Source organism: Pelodiscus sinensis, chromosome 5 (assembly GCF_052426305.1).
Source record: "Pelodiscus sinensis isolate ZL-2025 chromosome 5, ASM5242630v1, whole genome shotgun sequence".
Taxonomy (NCBI): domain Eukaryota; kingdom Metazoa; phylum Chordata; order Testudines; family Trionychidae; genus Pelodiscus; species Pelodiscus sinensis.
This window is the reverse complement of record NC_143056.1, coordinates 126,488,922-126,504,300: the sequence shown is the minus strand read 5'-3', so window position 1 is coordinate 126,504,300 and position 15,379 is coordinate 126,488,922. Positions and strand designations below refer to the sequence as shown.

Here is a 15,379-nt window from a genome sequence, read left to right as displayed (position 1 = left end):
AGCCCCCGTTGCTGGTTTGCATCCGGGATGGTTTCGGAGGTCTGGCGCTGCAAGGAGTCGGGAGGCAGCGCTGTGCGCCTGCGTCTTGACCGCAGTGGGCAGAGGCTGGCTGACACCCTCTGCTACTCATGAGTTTGCACAGGTGTGAAAGCTGCACATTCACAGCTTTGGCACTGCAGCCTAAAAATAACAGAGTGGGAGATGGCTGGCAAATGAGGAGGAGGAATTAGAGGCCCCGTGCCAGGCAAACAGCATCTGTGAACCCCCTATCCTGCCCTGCACTAAGACACAGCCCCAACACCACTGCTCTATCCCAGCCCCCAGGAACCCCCAGCACCAAGACACGGCCCTGCCCCGGCTGCTGCAGCCCAGCCCTTGGGAGCCCCCAGCACTGAGACATGGCCCAGCCCCCAGGAACCTCCAGCACCAAGACACGGCCCCACCCCGCTGCTCTATCTCAGCCCCTAGGAACTCCCAGCACTGAGACACAGTCCCATCCCCACTGTTGTACCGTCCCCCCCCAGCGCTGGGTCTTGTGTTATATTGCATTCTGCATGAATGGGGCAGTAGGAGCTGGAGTCTCTTTTACATGTTTTGCTCTGACCCTTTTCTCAGCAGTGCCTTTAGTTCAAAGGTGGGTAATAATTTTTGGTGGGGGACCACTCCAAGATTTTGAAAAGTGGTTAAGGGCTGCACTTTCTGTGGAGGGGGACCGGGGTCTAGGATGGAGGTTGAGTGCAGAAGGGCACGCAGGTCACGGACTGGGGTCAAGGAGATGGTGTGAGGTCTGAGAGGGAGTTTGGGTGAATGAAGGGTTTGTAACCTGGGTCAGGGGAATAGGGATAAGGGTGCAGGAGAGGATTCTGGCCTGGGGGAGAGGTGTAGAAGGGGTACAAGGTCTGGGAGGGAATTGTGACCTGGGGCAGATGGGATGCAGAGGGTTTGGAGGGTGACCTGTGGTGGGGAGTTGGGGTGCAGGAGGGGCTGGGGTGCCAGAAGCTGGCTTTGGCTGAGAGGCCCTTACCTAAGTGTCTCCTGGCCAGCAGCCCTGCAGCACCCCCAAGGCAGGCAGGGCTCCCGGCTTGAAAATGCAGGGTGCTCCCTCCATGTGGCTCTCCGCTCCGGCAGGGGGAACAGACTTGTGCTACCCCCCGATGAGTCTCAGCTCCTGTTGACTGTTTCTGGCCAATAGGAGCTGAGAGATTGGGCTGGGGGGGGGGGGGGGGGGGAGATCAGATGAAGCCTCCCCCTCCCTGCAGAGCCAGAGAGGCACATGGAGCATCCCTGCACCTAAACCAGCTGCTGCTATGTGCTTGAGGATCCTGGCTGGGAGGGGAGATCCATGGGCCAGATCCAGTGGCTTGGTGGGCCAGATCTAGTTTACTAGACATATGTTGCCCACCCCTGCTCTAGCTGGTGTGGTGCAAGGGGGATGGCTTTGTCTTCCTCCATGTGCTGCATTCCTGCTCCATCGCCTTTGGTGGCTCATGGAAGGGGAGGTTGGCTCCTCTCTGTAAAGCTCTGCCCCACGCAGCTGCTGGTTGGGTCTCCCCGTCTTTGTGCCTGTGGGTGGAGAAGTGGGGCTCTCACCTGCGCCTGTCTGGGAGTCAAGAGGTCTGAGGGCTCGTCTGGGATGAGGCAACAGCGACCAATCTGTCTGGCTAAGGATGGCGCCCATGTGCAGTAACACGGTGGGCATGCCAAGCGCTGTGCTTGGTCCTGTGGCTCCTGCATCCATGAGAAGAGGCCTCTAGATTGAGGCACAGAAAAGCTGATCAGCAGTGGCAGCTTGGGCTGGGTGAAACCCCTGGGCCACACTCTCATGGTGTAAGCCAGCCTAGTGACTTCACCAGCTGAGGGTCCGGCCCGCTCTTGGAAGTGACGGTTCAGTTGTTCCTTGGGAGGTGTCAGACTCTTGGCTTCACGGAGGGACATTCATTGTCCTCCTCTACAGACATCCACAGACACTCCTTGTTCCTTTGTCAGTAAGCCCCGTGTCTGCGCTGGCGGCCTTTGGGAGCGAATGGGAACTGTGAACACTGGGGCTGCTCATCCGTCCACCCATAGTGTGAAGCAGCAGGCGGCAGTGCATTGCAATTCAAATCAATAAACCTTATTGGCAAGGGAAAGGATCTGAGAGTCCCCCAATTTCTACACAATAGAGTTCAATATCTGCTCAAAATAGAGCCCCGCGGGGCTCCTGCGTCATATGTCCGTTTGATATCATCGTCCGTTTCGAAGCCAGTGGCTGGCTGCTACACATTGTCAGCCTGTTCCTGACGTCTCTTTGATGTCCCCCAGAATTAGACTCTGTTTTTCACCCTCGCGGCCTTGGGGGACGTTGCTCCCTTTTGTCCAGCAGTCTCCCTGATATGTCTTGATCTTTGGAAAAGTGGACTAGAAAGAGACACGCAGTTTCACTCTTCTCTGTCACTGTGATTACATATTTCTTCGCGTGGTTTCCAGTGAGTCATGGGCCTCCTCGTGTCTAGCCCCACTTGGGGCTTGCTGATTCTATAACTGCAGTGGGCCAGCCTGTATCTTGCCCGTTTCTTAGTAGAAAGTTAGCTGGCAGGGCATGAAGTTCCTGTGCACAGACGTACAGCATTTTAGCTTCGTGCAGGCTTTGATCCCTTCCTTTCCAGAACACAGTCTACTTGTAGCATTCCGCACATTTTTAAATTCTCTATGGGACTGTTTTCATTCGTGCTTCTTGCCGCCGGTATTATTTCTGTTTGAGAGGCAGGCTGAGTGGAGGTGGAGTGTGTTTGCCCCTGAGTCCATTCGTTTGGCCAGCTAGCGCCTTGTGATGGTAGGAATGGAGTGTGTGTTGCTTGGATTGGGGTGGTAGCAGAATAGCAATCAGCTGAGGGGATTGCCCTAGTTTTGCTCTGTGGCTCATTTTGCGAGCGTGTCCGTGTATGCTCAGCTCAGGTTGGCGGAACTGCAAAGGGCTGGGTTTCCACCAGGTTTCTGCCCTGTTAGGCAAAGTCTGGACTCAGCCGATGGTGCTGCAGGGCCGAATGAGGTGCCGTATACCACCAAAGTGTTCCTACCGTTGTTTTATCCGGGGGTTGTATTTACCTAGTGTTTTCTTTGCAGTGTAAGGCTTTTATAGCCAGACTGAAGCTCTCTGATGCATTCATTATGAAGCCCAGGAATATATAATTTAGCATGTGCTCTGTTTCCATGGCTCTTAGCTGAAATTGTTGCTTGTCTGCGCTGGGCCCTCTTCTTAGGGGCCCCGGAGAGCCCACAGATTGTGGTAGGTTTTTCCAAAGTAAGACATTCTTGGGGGAAGCCACCTGGGGAGGAGGTCACTGGCACCCAGTGGGCACGCTCCGGGCAGAGTCTCAGCAGGAGGAAATCAATGTCGCTGGAGAGATGATGATTGTTGCTACCTGAAGATCAGGCCCTGTGTGTATGTGGGAATTCGGAGGTTGCTCCAGCCTGGTAGGTCTTTGATGTGGATCTTGACAACAGTAGGGCTCAGATTCTATCTAGTCCTTGCTCCTCTTGATTGCTCGAAGTAGGGCGGGTTGCCGTGGGGTCCCCTATTCCGGACTGCACTCACTTGTTTTCTTCCCTGGGCTCAGTGACAACACACGGTTCAGGGAAACGGGCACTTGCAAGTCTGTTTCCTCTCCGGCGGGTGGACTCAGGCGCACATCGGACTCAGGCACCTGTTTTCCCACCCGTTCCGTTCTGTGACGGTGCCCGCTTCCGTGCTGGGTGCCGGAGTGAACCAAAAGCCCAGAAAGCAGGTGACAGGTATCTTTCTGCTTTTGTATTTTCTTTTCACGGTTGTTCATGGGGACCTGTAGGGCAAAGAGGCATTTGGGGGCGCGTTTCTTAGGCAAGGTGCCAGTTGGACTCTCATGCGATAAGCTGTCATTGCTCAGAGGTTAGATTCTTCTTTTATTGAGGAAATAACACAATAATAGCTTGCCGGTAGCACAGATCCCCGCCGCCCCCAGCTGTGGATCTCTGCTGCTGTGTGCTTTATTATGTGCCTTATTATCCCCCCACCTGAGATGAGAAAGCCATGATGCCAGGGGCTCTGTTCTGCAAGCCTGCAGTCAGACACAGGCCCTGCCTTGGAGAGCTCAGAGCACAAGTAGACAAAGAAAAGTGGAGAAATTGGAGAGGGTCCAGAGAAGAGCAAAAAAAATAATTACAGGTCTAGAAAACATGAGCGATGAGGGAAGACTGAAAGAATTGGATTTGTTTAGTTTGGAAGAGAGAAGAGTGAGGGGGGATATAATAGTTTTCAAGTATCTAAAAGGGCGTTACAAGGAGGAGGGAGAAAAGTTGTTCCCCTTGGCCTCTGGTGATAGAGCAAGAAGGAATGGGCTTAAACTGCAGCAAGGGAGGTTTAGGTTGGACATTAGGAAAAACTTCCTGTCAGGGTGGTTAAAAGCCTGAATAAATTCCCTTGGTAGGTTTTGGAATCTCTATCACTGGAAATATTTAAGAGCAGGTTGGACACACCTGTCAGGGATGATCTAGCTGGTACTTGGTTCTGCTGTGAGGGCAGGGGACTGGAATTGATGATTTCTTGAGGTCCCTTCCAGTTCTAGTGTTCTATGGTTAGCTTAAGGGAAAGGTCCCAGGGAAGCATTCGATTAAACAGCTTGAATGGGGCTTTCTAGATATTGGGATTTGGCAACCCATGGAGTACAAGCCAACCCCCAAATTCAACAATCAGGAGTCAGCTCCTCCCAGAACCATGAAATTAAAAAAAAAAGTGTGGGGTGGGCTTTTTCTTTTGCTTGCTGGGTTCTGAACTTTTAGGTCACAGGTCAGATCTTCCAGTTTTTCTCCACCACTACCAAGGTAAGAAATAGAGATGTTAAAATGTGTTTATTAGGGTAAACGTGTAACCACTGAACATTTCAGCGGTTACATATTTACACAGGGGGAGGCTGCTCCCCAGGAGCAGGTTCATGCAGGGACGTGACTTTTAAGGGTGGGGTTAAACGTAGGCTCCCCACAAGCATTGGCTCCCACCTGCCCCCCATGCTGCTGCCTCTGATACAGAGGCAGCAGCGTGGCGGGGAGGGGGGGCTGCATGTATCTGTGAAGGTTAACCGATGAGCCAGGCTTTTTACACATGTACACACGTTTACACATGTACACCATCACATTCTTAGTTAGAAACGCACTTATATTGCTAAACTGAAACAGTCTCACCTAATCACATGCCTCCAGGAGTCAGGGTTTGAAGAAAACCATCAAATACAATGAGATTCTCTACACAGTTGTGAGTACAGGCATTGCCACCTGATCTAGGCCTCCTCTCTCCTTCAGCCGGAGTTTCTGAAGGTCCCTGGAGTATTGTAGGGCTCTCTGGACCATAAATGATATTACTGCTTTCTCTGAGCACGTGGTTTATTCTTGGCTAAGTTCACCAGCCTGGATTCCTCTCCAGATCCGTCCTTTGCGTTGGGGATATGGGCCCACTAGGCCGGTCATTTTGTAATGGCTACTGTGTCCTGTGCTGGTGGGTATGTTGGTTTCCACGAGGAATCAGGAGAAGGGGCAAAATGCATGTGCTCACCCATGTGCCCTATTCGTGCACCTCTGCAAGAGGTCCGGGTGCGCATCTCTGCAGAGCGCTCTTGTGGAATGGGCGATGGTGAGAAGATGCCAACAGAGAGGCTAGCCCCTGGGGAGGAATGCTGAAAAGCCCCCAGAGGGGGTGCATGGTGGGGTGAGTGTCTGGAAGAGGACATGCGCGAGGGTCATGCCAGGCTCTGGGGGCAGCCTGTGTGTGAGTCCTTGGCTGGTGGATGTGAGTGTGCGTTGTGGGTACCTGTAATGATAGTGTGCCTTTGCATCTCACTCCTGCTGAAAAACGTGTGCGCCAGCCCTGGCAGAGCAGCGTGTGCATGCAGGCCTGGGATGCAGCATGTGACTGTGTGCGCGTTTGCACACGCGCTTGTGAGCCTTGTTCACTGGGGGGATGGGGAGGTTTCCATGAATGGAGACCCCAGTGCTCACTGTGTGTGCCTGCAGCGGTGGCCAGCGGTGCTAACGTGCGCAGGTGGGCAAGCTGGAAGTCACTGACCCAACTGTACACCCTGTGTATGATGGAAACCGTGTTGTCAGTCATTCCTGCTTCAAGCCAGGGGGTGCAGGGCCGTGAGTTCCAAGGGGCAGCTGGATGGCACCATCCTGTGGGCCGTGGAGGGGCTAACGAGCCTGGTGATCAGGTCGTCAGTACCAAGCAGTCAAAATGGAATTATGTTCCATCAAAACCCCAAATCACATGGAGCACTGACGAGAGAGCTACCAACCCATAATGGCTCCGTTTCCCACCACTCAGCTGCCTGCCCTCCCCTGTGTCTCCCACTTGCTCTTCAGCTCCAGCGCCCACGTCCTGCTCCTCAGGAAGAAAGTGGGGCCTGTCAGAGGAGCTCCAGAGGCCCCCTGGGAGAATGGAGAATGGGGCCTTTGGCAGAGGCCAGGGCATGAGGATCGCAGCTGGGAATGAGGTGCCCCGATCCCGTTTGATTCCAGAAACATGTCGGCACCATGTGCCTTCGGCTCTGCCCCAGCTCCATGTCACTCTGAGCAGCGAGAGGCAGCTTCCCCTTCACACTTGAGCTGCTCAGGTCCCGGTTTCCCATTGAAAGGGGCTGGAGTGCTTTGGAACCCAGAGCCGGAGCAGCCAGCACAGGCTTGTGGGGAGCCACAGGGTCTGGAGCCCGGATGATAGAGTCACTCGCTCAGGCTGTGGGGGAACCAGGAGGTCTGGAGCCCAGATGATGGAGCCGCTCGCTCAGGCTGTGGGGGAACCAGGTGGTCTGGAGCCTGGATGATGGAGCCGCTCGCTCAGGCTGTGGGGGAACCAGGTGGTCTGGAGCCTGGATGATGGAGCCGCTCGCTCAGGCCGTGGGGGACCCTGGAGGTCTGTGAGTGGGACATCTCCTGCACCTCTGGCATTGCTGACCAAATGTTGACACTACTTTCCTCAAAGTGCCTGGTGGGGCCTCCATGAGTTCAGGTGACCCCTGGGCTCCCTGATGCATTGTAGATGCTCATTGTTCCCGTGCAGGGTTGCTATGGTAGCTGGCATCCCCCTTGCAGCCCCTTTCCTCCCCTCTTTCTCTGGGGGCAGAGATGGCGGCGTGGGAAGGAGGTGTGGACAGCGTATGGTGCGAGGAACTCAGCGAGCGGCCAGCAGCGCTGGCAGGAGACGGAGGCCTCTGCTCCCCCAGCCCTAGTGCCCTTGTCATCTGTCAAGGCGGGTGTGGAGCCAGAGAGGGGCTGACATTACGATTCATTTCTCCTGATTGATCGGGCGCAGGGCCCTGTCAGAGCCAACTACCCCAAATTACATCAGACGACCGCCACGCAATCGGGTAGCCAGGCAAGCGGGGTCTCTGCGGGCCGCGGGACTGGCCGTCTCTCTCACATGCGCCCAGCTCTGTCTGCACCAGCAGATAAAAAGAGATTTATGGAGAGTCGGGGAAGGGAAGGGGCAGGGAGAACAAACGAGCACTGTATATATCATGTGCGCTCGTCTCTGTCCTCGCGTGTGCTGCCGCCAGCCAGAAGCAATTACCAGCCGCCAGAAAAAGCCCGGGCTGACGAGAGGAGCAGCTTGGTAAATGAATCATGGCATCCGTCAGAGCCGCTACACACGCGCTGCTAACAGACACGGCTCTGGCAAGGGAGCCCTGGAATATGGCGAAAGCAAAGGAACTGCAAGCTAGGGGGGAGTCATGTAGACCTGTACCCCACGGGAGAGCCACCCGGGCCTGCCACACCTCTCCCCCTCCCAACCTGCACCTCCAGGAAGAGCCACCCGGACCTGCCCCCCCACCCCAATCCTGCACCTCTGAGCTCCAGCGGGCAAGCACAGACCTTGCCCCCTGGAACTAGAGGAGAGCTGCTTTGACTGTAAGGAGGAGGAACCTGTTGGGCCTGCCGGCTAGAGGGCAACAGGGTCACACGCACCGGGCCGTGTTCTCCCAGGCTCTCCCCACTGGCATGGCAGGACGGAGCTGCACAGCATGCAGCCGGCCCTCTGAGCTGCTCCCACCACCTTCCCCCAGACCTCTCCGTAGAGGCCCTGATCTCACCTGGGGCTCTAGGACCTACAGCCGTGTCAGCATGAAGCATCCAAACACCCCCATTGTGGACCATTTCCAGACCCTGAGCAGCTTCAGCCTGGGCTGCTCTTAGAGGGCCAGGCCTGCCTTCTCGCCATCCCGCCCTTTAACGTCTCCCTCTCCCAGGGCGGTTGTATTTCCCTTTTCCCGCTTGCCGCCTGTCCTCATTCAGCCTTTCCTCCCCCGCCCCGCCGCCTGTGCCACTGTCCCTCTCGTCTCTGGCGGCTGTAGCAGTTTTGGGCCCTGTGCTTTAGGGCTGCAGTAGTTACAGTTTGTCTTGTCACAAGGCTGAGTGAGCAGCAGAGCCGAGGCGTCTGCTGTCTGCGAACAGCCGGCTTCTGGCTCCCATTCTGCTCCTCTCGCCCTCGACTCTCGCCCTCGACCCTCGCCCTTCTAGGTGTGCCTCCCTCGGCTTGCCCCACCCCCCTCCATGGCTCTGCTCCTTCCAGGGGTGCCTCTCTTGGCTTGCCCCACCCCCCTCCATGGCTCTGCTCCTTCCAGGGGTGCCTCCCTCGGCTTGCCCCACCCCCCTCCATGGCTCTGCTCCTTCCAGGGGTGCCTCTCTCGGCTTGCCCCACCCCCCTCCATGGCTCTGCTCCTTCCAGGGGTGCCTCCCTCGGCTTGCCCCACCCCCCTCCATGGCTCTGCTGACAGTCCGGGGACCCAGTCGGTGTCTGTTCCTTGGGCAGCCCTCATTAAAAGATCCTACGTGTAGGAAATTGTGTCTGCTGCTGGTGCAGGTGTATTCTCTCTAATAAAACTAAGAAAATTCATGAGCAGACTTGAGACCTTTCCAAGTTTTGGCCCAAGCGAGGGGGCATGAGGGTGTCATTTGAGCTCCCCGCCTCAGGTGCCAAAATGTGGTGGGCCGGCCCTGGGGGCAGCCCAGCTGGGGTTCACCCTGAAAAGCCAGAGGGCTGAACGGAGTCCTTGTGTGAAGCGATGCTAATTCTGTTGCGGCCGATGGGGCCGTGCCAGGGCGGAGGTGGCCCTGGAGCCTTTTCCAGTTTGTCTCTCTCTCCCTGTCTCCTCCCCTGCCCCTGCCTTTCCCCTGCAGCCCCATTGGCCTCTCCTTTGCCCCTTTCTGGGCCAGCCCCTCCCCTGCCTTCTCCTGCTCTGCCCCCCACTCCAGCTGCTGCGGCGGGCAGGGGCAGCCCCACAGTTGCACAGGAGCGAGCAGAGGATGCTGAGCAAGGTGGGGAGTTTCTGTAGGCTCCCCCCCCCCCCTCGGCCTTTGCTCCCCCAGGCAGTGAGCGTTGTTCTCCTCACTGTTGGGCTGGGCTTCTGGTATGTGCGCTGCCTAGTGACAGGCTCCGTCTCGCTCCTGCTTCCCCCCACCCCGGCAGCTGGGCCTCCTGTTAGGAGCCGGTGACTGGGTCTCCTGGGGCTGTCCTTGGACGTAGTCTCCGGTGGCTTGGGCTGGTCACCTGGCCAGCAGCTGCTCAGCCACGGCCTGGTCCTGGCTGCGTGGGCCTCACATCCCAGCAGACACCTCTGGGTTGTCCCCGGTTTCCTTGGGGCTCCAGTTGCCCCAGGCTGGCGGCTCCTGTGTGGTGCTCAGGGAGGCAGTCTCAGCACAGGGAACAGGGCACCTGGAGCCCCACACACAGGCCTGTCCAGCCCCAACAGCATGCAGGCCTGGGAGGCCTCGGAGCGTGTAGGGTCAGGGGCCTTCCTGGGGGCAAGGCCGGGCAGGACACTGCCTGACCCCGTCCTGTCTATCCCCAGTGTGTCCCATAGCCTGTCCCCTGTCCTGTGCCAGGCAGGGCTGAGCTGGCCCCTGCCACCCCCCAGCTTCCCCTGCCCCCCTTGTCCTCCATCCCCGAACTCCACCCCTTCCACTTTCCCCTGGGCCTTTCATCTGCCTCTGTGCTGCTCCTCCCTCTGTTCATTACGTAGCGTCCCTCCCCCCCGCCCTGGGGAGCACAGAGCAGGGCATCTCTCCAGCGCTGCCCTGGGGGTCAGCCCCCTGGGCTGCGCAGCAGCTGCCTCGCTGGCTAATTAACAAGTGCTAATCGCCTGGAAAAATTCATTTAGAGCCAGCCTGAAAACGGCAGCCGAACCTCCACCTCTGCCGAGTGCGATGAGCACGGAAAAGTAGGACAGCGCCAGGATGGCCTGGTGGCCGGGGCCATTGGCTGGGTTCAGTTTCCAGCCCTGCCTGACCTCGCAGCGGTGGCCTTGCTCTCTGGGAGATGCTCAGCTCCCGGGTGATGCGGGTCAGGGAAATGCCTGAAACAGGGCTACTCCCGTTGGCTTGCCCTGCCTCGCATCTCTCCCCCACCCCCGCCCCTGGCATGAGTACCCTCGGCTGTCAGAGGGGGGTGGGAGCTAGTGGCTGGCTCACAGCACAGTGAGGAGGCGCTCCAGGGCCTCCACTCTCTGCCCCTGACTGTGTAGCCTTGCGCCTGAGTCACTGCCCCACTTGGTGCCTCAGTTTCCCCATCGGTGGAAGGGGGGCTGGTCATAACACATTAGCAAGCCCATTGCCACCGTGGGCTTTATGGCGGTCGCTGCAGCACGGGCCGAGAACACTGTGCAGGGAGAACCCTGCCCCTCCATCTCTAAACCCACACACTGAGGGAGACTCCCCATTGGGTGCCAACAGTCTAGGGTCTAGGACACGAAGCTGAGCAGCTCTGATCGCCAGAGGGCAATGGCACCGGCCTGCTGCTTCCTCGCCACCCGGAGCCGGCTCCCGTGGGAATTCAGCTCTGGATTTCATCAGGAACACGAGTGGGCCCTGCCTTGGGACGGATGGAACACGGCTCCCCTCCCCTTCCAGCCCAGGCGACCCCTCGGCCCGGTCTTTGCTTTTAGAACCTTTGTGTTCTCGGTGCTGTTACGGACCAGGCCATGTCTGGGCACAGCTAAGGGCGTCCGCTCAGGGCGAATTGCTCAAATCCAGGGCTCCTTACAGCCCCCAGACTGGTGACCTCTCCAAACAGGCCACAAACCAGTCCCACAGAGCGCTTCAGCTGCCTGCCTGAAGCCTCACGAGCAAAACCCCTCCGACACCCCAGCAATATCCATGTCCCAGATGGCCCCGGGCCTCATACACAGGTGGAGGGTCCTAGCACCCAATCCCACCTACCCCGAACAAGTCCTGTCCGGACCCAAGAAACCAGCCACAGATCCCTGGTCAATTTATCTTCTGGATCTTACCCACAAATCACGCTGGGCCAATCCTTTAGAATCTATATCTAAAGGTTTATTATCACAAGAAAGAAAAGAATGAGAGTAAGGTTGTTAAAGAATAGTACGTTACATGCACCGAATCTCCCAGTCCTCGATGCAGGCTCTAGCAGAGGTGTTACAGCTGCTGGTTTAACAGTTCTTGTTGCACATCCTAGCATCAGGATGGGTTCACAGGTCTTCCGGGCTCTTCGATCCCTGCTGAGCTGAGAACAAAATGGAGTCCCCCACATGGCCTCTTTATACCTCCTTCCTGGCCTCTTCTTGGCTGAAGCCGGTCACCTGGCCCTCAGCTTCTCTCTCCTGGCATCTCTTAGGTCTCCACCCTCATGCTTTAGGTGTGTCCTTGGCCCATTGAGTGCCTTTGTCCCATAGGGCCTCGCTAATTAGCATGTCCATAGGCCGGGCTCTGCCCAATGCTCAACCACATGCAGAGAAATATTCAGCTTTCACACAGATTACAGATTCCTACCTATACACACAGACACTATACACTCACATAAATAACGTACACAGGATCAGCAAACAATAAGCTCCCATTCAACATCCCACATGGCCCCCTTTTATATCATTTTTGGGGCCAGCACCCCCACCTATGGGTGCAGCCATGATCTGGCTGCTTCCCTCAAATTCCAGTAACGTGACAGGTGCCCTATTTGATTTGTCCGCTAACGAGCATCCCGCCGCAGCCCCCTTAATCCCGTCTGGAGCTGGGGGGGGGAGGGGCGCAGAGTGGGAGATGGGCTGGCACCTATTAGCAGGGCCAGTGAGCAGCCTGCTGCACCTACAGGAGTTCCCAGTGCTAACTCTGTGCACTAGGGGCACTCCTGGCAGCTGCCTGGGAGAGACCCCCTACCGGGGGTAGTCCAGCATCATCCCCAGGCAGGCTGGGAGGGGATTCCAGCTGCAGCTTCCCTTCCTTGTCACCAAGGCCCCATAGTAAGGAGTGTGGGGACAGCCCATCTCCCTGACCGTGCCAGGCTGTGGGCTCAGATGCCGGCAACGTGTGGAAGCCGCAGACCCTTCAGGGCTCGGTCAGGCTGACAAGGGACATGACACCGAGCTGTTGGGGGAGATCAGAAGCAGGCGCAGTGGGCAGGGAGAGCTGGAGCCCTGCTGTGGGGAGGGAAACTGAGCACAGACCAATGTGCGACAGAGCTGAGGGGATGTCACCATGCGTGCCCCTCCCATCTCGTCCAGAAGCAAGCCTGCTGTGTCCCCGTCCCCGCCTCCCCCAGGTATACAGGGAACTTAATTCTGCCCACCCCAGGAAAAATCCCCAGGCTTGTCACGTACCTTCCCCTTCAGGCACATGTCGTGTGGCTCGTGGCCCTTTAGCAGCCTTGCATGGAGGGCAGGCCGATGCCGCCTGTTCAGAAACATGGCTTAGGGTGTGAATGTGTTGGGTGTGCGCGAGGCTGGGTGTGGGCGCAGGCAGTGTATTAGCATGCATGAATGGGGGGAGCACTAAGAAGGGAGTGTGCGAGAGGGAGGGACAGAGAGAGAGAGAAGATGGGCACGTTTCCTTTCTTAGTCGCTAGGGTATAAGAGCCATGAAATTAACAAGCCGAGAACAGCAATAATCCGTTCCCTCGTGCCTAGCGCATCCCCCCGCCCCCACGCTCCGCACCACATATCGCAGAGACGAGGGCTCCGCTTTTCAGAACAACTCGTCCGGCCTGGCAGGCTGACAGCAGGGGGAGAGGGCGAAGGGGGCCCTCCCCCACTGCAGCCCAGCCCGGCACCCCCCTACCGTGGCACCCAGGGGCAACTGCCCCCCCCCCCACACACACACACTCCCCCTTGCTACTCCTCTGCCGGGAACCTGGAATTTCCAGCTACATCCTCCACCCGGCCCAGGGCTTGAGGGACCCGGCGCCACACGGGCACTCCAGGAGCCTGGAACACCCCAGCAGCCATGCTGAGGCCTGGTATTTTTTTTCATACCGGTCCACAGACCATAGTTTGGGAAACGCTGCTCTAGGAAGTTTTGGGTCAGGTCCCTTCTGTGCCAGGCAGACTGCAGAGCCATCAGCACCACGGAGAGCTCCCTGGGAGGTGTTCAGCCTTGGCCATAGGCGTTCCGGGTGCTTGATGGACCAGTCCTTTGGGGAGTCCCTGCCCTGAAGAGCTTGCAGTCAAATGGAGGCAGGGAGTGGGGGCTGGGTGGGGTTACTGAGGAGCAATAGGGAGGAGATGGGCTTCATGTCACTCCTGCCTCTTGGCCCCAGGCGGTTCCCCTGCTGGGGAGCTGATGGACTGGGCAGGGTTTGTAACCTGGGGCAGGGGAGCAAGGAGGAGAACAGAGCTGGAAGGTGCACAGGGTCCAGGGGGATGCTGCAGGCATGGCTAGCTGGGTGACCCATTTGGGAGTTATCCGGCTACCTGGGGTCAGTTGGAGCCTTCCTGCTCCATCAGGTCCTGAGTGGGTCTCAGTAAGGCTGTAAAAAAGTTTGGTGCTTGGGGGAAAGGTTGTGGCCACAGTCTGTTAAAGTTGCAGTTTGGGGTTCAGGGGCGTGTGGGTGGCTGGGGGCTGCAGGAGTGTGCGAGGGGGGCTGCCAGGGCATGGGGAGGGGGCTGCGAGAGTGTGGGGGAACTGGTGTGGCATGTTGGGGCTGGGGGGCTGCCGGGACATGGGGGTTGCCAGAGCATGGGAGGGTAGGGGGACTGCAGGGACATGGGGGGCTACGGAGGCATGGGAGGGGTAGGGGGCTGCAGAAACACACCACTGTCCGGGGTGTGTCTGGACTTGGCTGTGCTAGCTCTGGCCATGGGGGGCCTCTCTTGCTGATGGGGTTATTGCAGCAAGGTACAGCCTGGAGATCTTTGCCGCCTGGGGCTGGCTGTGCTGGGCACTGGACCGGCGTACGGTTCGTTTCTGATGCCTGGTCCTGCAAATCGAGCTCTGGCTAGCCCCCTGAGTCCTGCGCGACTGCATGCGTGAGTGAGGGTGACGTATGTGAGTGAGGGGGGCTGTGGAGCAGGGTCGTGCGAGGTTCTCCTCCAACTACCTTGGAGCTGAAATGTGGCGTGCTTGGCCTGAGCCTGGAGCTCAGGGATGCTAGCACATTTCGAGGAGATCTGTTCAGACAGCTCTGAGTTATGGGCATGCTGAAAACAAGCCTTCTTCAAGCTTTTCCCAATAACCCCTGGATGCTTCCCTGTGCTGGGGCGGTTAGGGTTTTAGATGGGGCTGTCAGCCGGGCCGTGTGTGGCCTCCTCGCAGGCAGACACGCAAACCGAGGCCTGAGCGTTTTCGTTGTGCACGTCGGCTGACCCCGGCGCTGTGGTAAGCGCTCGCCCGAGGTCCACGCTGCCCTGTGTTATGCGCTCACCTGAGCTCCGTGCTCTGAACCGCTGCTGAGGTGGCGTTTGTAGTTGCAGTCCTTGTCCAGCCTTGCAAAACTGGCAGCAAACAGAACGGCCCAGGCCCATCCCCATTAGCCAGCCTTTAGGCTAACAGTGTGGCCAGCGCTGAGTCAAGAAACCTGGGGCCGCTGGCCCAGGGCTGGCCTGTCACCTGCTGTGCAGCCCAGTGAAGGGGCAGGGCAAGGATGCAATTGAGGCTCTGGGCTTTGTATCCCCTGGTGCCAAGGTGGGCATGCTCTGTGCCAGGCCCTCTGCTGCCTCCACTGACTTTGCCCCTGCCTTGGTTAGTGGGTTGCCTGGGGGTGGCTCCACCCATCCTCCTCCCCACCCACGTCGGTGGTGGCTGTTCTGCCCTGCTAAGCAGGCGCAGGGCTGCTGGCTGCCCACCCACAGGAAAAGGGATTCCTGCAGGGGAGTGAGCAGGACTCAGGGTTGAGCTCAGGGGTGGGGATCCTGTGGCCCCCAGCTTGACTGGATCCAGCCCCTGAGGCTCGGGGTCCGTCCCCCCGGCATTGAGGAGCCAGTGCTGGTGCTCTAGCCCTGCAGCACCCCCACCTCCAGCCCACTGATGAACCCCCTTTCTGCTCCCTTACCCAACCTCCTGCCAAGCTTCCCACCCCCAGCCCACGCCTTCACCCTCCCTGTCCCACCCACCCCCCACATCCCAAGCCTGCTTCCTGGCAGCCTCCACCCAC

At 58.1% G+C, this 15,379-nt stretch overlaps 1 protein-coding gene across 4 annotated transcripts in view; it reads left to right on the top strand.

Moving 5' to 3' along the window:
• The window catches only part of SYT7 (synaptotagmin 7), a 164,906-nt gene that overhangs the window by 35,517 nt on the left and 114,010 nt on the right, over window positions 1-15,379 (top strand). The gene's annotated exons all lie outside the window — the stretch shown is intronic.